General features: G+C 45.5%; 1 pseudogene; it reads left to right on the top strand.

Annotated features, from left to right (window-relative positions):
* The first annotated feature begins 1837 nt into the window (after positions 1 to 1837).
* On the top strand, positions 1838 to 2563 carry LOC145418718 (uncharacterized; annotated as a pseudogene).
* The last annotated feature ends 725 nt before the right edge of the window (positions 2564 to 3288 follow it).

The following is a 3288-nucleotide window of genomic DNA, read 5'->3' as shown; positions in this document are numbered from 1 at the left end:
TGACTTACAGATGCAGGAACTAACAGTAATCCTGCCCCCTCTAATGAAAGCACTCTTTTTCCGGGTGGTACTGGTTGACAACAGTGGCCTCCTACTGTGTGTTATATATCGCCCCCCAAGGCAAGGAAGATTCTCCCTTGATTTCCTTAAAGAGAAGCTCGATACCATACTCATAGAAAACAAATGTCAACACATCATATTATTGGGGGACCTTAACTTCCATTTAGAAAAGCAAGCTTATGACAGTCTAATAACAGTGCAGGGCCTATATAACCATGTAACCTTTCTAACACATGAGCGTGGAGGACTACTGGACCCTGTGCTGACAGACCTCCCTGAGGCAAGCATCCACTCCACCAACTTGGACAAGTAGGCAGCTCAGACCATTATGGTGTCCTTGTCAGAGTAGACATGAATGTACCCCGCACACTCTGGCTGTGGGAGAGAGCAGATTGGTCAAGCATGAAACAGGCACTGGCAAACGCTGACTGGGAGACTCTATTGGTGGGTAATGCCGATGACAGGGCACAAGCACTCGCATCTAAGCTGTTCAGGCTACAGTCACAGTTTGTGCCTCACAGAAACTACCTGAACAAGCCAACAAACCCAGCCTGGTTTGGTTATCGGTGTCGTGAGGCTGCTGAGAAAAAGCATTCTGCATGGCGAAAATTCAAGCAACGGCCATCTCAGCAAAATAAATTCCTGCATCAAGAAGCCTGTAAGAGAATGAATGCCACCAGGAAATGGGCAAGAAAACATTGGCTTGAAAACTTAAGGAGAAAGCTGACTGGACCAGGAGTTGGAAGCAAGACTGGGTGGACTCTTGTCAAGGAAAGACAAGGTACCTTCCACCATGAGAGTGTGCCTCCCCTCAGCAGGCCAGACAGCTCAACAGCTACTAGCAGCGAAGACAAAGCATCACTCCTGGCAAAGATGTTTTCAGATAAAATGATGGTAGATGAGCCAAACAGACCTTCACCTATTGTGGCACAAAAGACAGAGGAAACGATCATAAATGCCTCAGTAACAACTAAGCAGGTCCAAACACTTCTGGAAGCAGTTGATGTGACAAAATCCACTGGCCCAGACAATATCAGCCCACGCGTGCTCAACGTGCTAAGGAGCTGGCAGGTCCTCTCACTATAGTCTTTGGTGCATGCCTCAGAGAGAACAAATGGCCCGCAATTTGGAAGGAGGCAAACGTCATCCCTGTCCACAAAAAGAATGCAAGGACGGAACCCAAAAACTACAGGCCCATTTCTCTTCTCTCTGTCATAGGCAAGGTGTTTGAGAGGGTAGTGGCTGCAACCATCTGTGCACACTTGGAAAACAATAATCTCCACTCAGAGAAACAATTTGGCTTCAGACCTGGACGTTCAACCTCAGATCTTCTCCTCCTCACACAAGATTGGCAGAACTCCCTTGATGAGGGCCTGGATACCATTGTGGTAGCCCTAGACATTGCTTGGGCCTTTGACAGAGTATGGCACTCAGGCCTTATAAAAAAACTCAAGGCCAAGGGCATCCAAGGCAGCCTGCTGATGTTACTGGAAGATTACCTTCAGGGGAGGACTCTACAAGTGGTCATCAATGGGCGAACTTCCAGACCAGCACCTGTACGAGCCTCAGTTCCACAAGGCTCAGTTTTGGGGCCTATCCTGTGGAACTTGTATATTAACGATCTTCTCCGACAGTTACCAGCAGTGAAGGCATATGCAGATGACTGCACACTATCCTACTCCTACTGCCGTGGTGACAGCCAACGTGCTATCACTGTCATCAACAGGCAGTTGAAGCTGGTGGAGGAGTGGGGAAAGATGTGGCAGGTCAACTTTGCATGAGAGAAGACTTAAGCGATGGTGATATCCCTGTCTCCGCTGCCTCTGAGGCCTTGTCTGAAGCATTGCAGTTTGGAGGCACGAGTCTGCCAATCCAGAATCAAATAAAAATTCTGGGGGTAACGGTAGACCATGAGCTACGATACGACGATCACGTGGATGCTGTTTCCCGACAGGTCTCCCAGCGGGTGTCGGCCCTACGCAGGGTGGCAGGCAGCCTTGATGAAAGGGGTATCAACACACTATACAAGGCTCAAATCAAACCCTACATGGAATATGGAGTCTTGTAGTGGATGTCTAATGCTGCCACACACATGAAGAGACTGGATGCAGTACAGCGTCGTGTCGTGTGACTGGTGGAGACAGAAAATGACCAGCCAAGTCTCTCCAGCATAACATCCCTGGAACACCGTCGGGATGTGTCAGCACTTGTGGTCTGTCACAAGGCTCAGGTGCAGCACACTCCCCACCTGGCTCCACTGTGTCTTCCTTCTTGCACCACTCCAAGGGTCACAAGAATTGCGCAAACCACTGATGAACGTGTGGCAGTACCTCGCTCACACACGTCACCGCATCAGCGAACCTACACAGCCAGGACTGCAAGTCTGTGGAATAGTTTCACGGCAGCCACACCTGGTGTAACAAGGATGTCTACACACCAAGTAAAGCTGGCTGCAAATAGATGGAGAAAAACACTCCCTACCCCGCTGCTGTTACCCACATAAAATAGTGAAGCATAAACATATACTTTGCAATTCATTTTTATTATATAATTATAATAGTAAAAATAGGAGATACATTAGATTAACTTACTGTATTGTAACCAAATATTATAATTATTTTAATTTACTGTATTGTAACCAAGTAACATGATTATTTTTTAAGTTCAGTCTTTTCAAATAGCACCATGAGCCAAAGTGAGGCTTTAAGACTATGTAATAATATTTATGTAAAAATGTTTAAATAAAAATAAAAAATTGAGATAATGAGAAAGTAAGAGAGAGAACAATTATGAAGACAGGGAGACTGAAAGAAAGAAATATCACACGGCTGAGAGATCAAAGGAGAGAGAAAGAGAGAGAGGGGGAGAGAGAAACCAAGTAAAGGAGAGACGAAGAAGAATATAGGAAGTGAGAATAAGAAAAGAGAAGAAGTAGTTAAAAAGGGGAAGAATGAAGAGAGAGAGAGAGAGAGAGAGAGATCTATATTTCGTAAACTCCCAAATTTAAGAAATAAAATCAATGTAAGTCGTCTCTAAAATCCAAACTCAGATATATGCATAACAATTTTCAGGCAAATCGAGAGAGAGAGAGAGAGAGAGAGAGAGAGAGAGAGAGAGAGAGACAACGAGGATTTATATGTCTTGGCCTCCAGGTGGCGTCTTTTTCTGCATACTCTTATTCACTCCAGCTGAATTTTTTTTTCACTCCTGATTTTTTCACTCCCGATT

The sequence above is a fragment of the Coenobita brevimanus genome, chromosome 116, assembly GCF_032717465.1.
Source record: "Coenobita brevimanus isolate Jiangsu-jjx chromosome 116, ASM3271746v2, whole genome shotgun sequence".
Taxonomy (NCBI): Eukaryota; Metazoa; Arthropoda; class Malacostraca; order Decapoda; family Coenobitidae; genus Coenobita; species Coenobita brevimanus.
The sequence above is the reverse complement of the archived record's forward strand: the minus strand, read 5'-3'. Positions and strand labels throughout refer to the sequence as shown.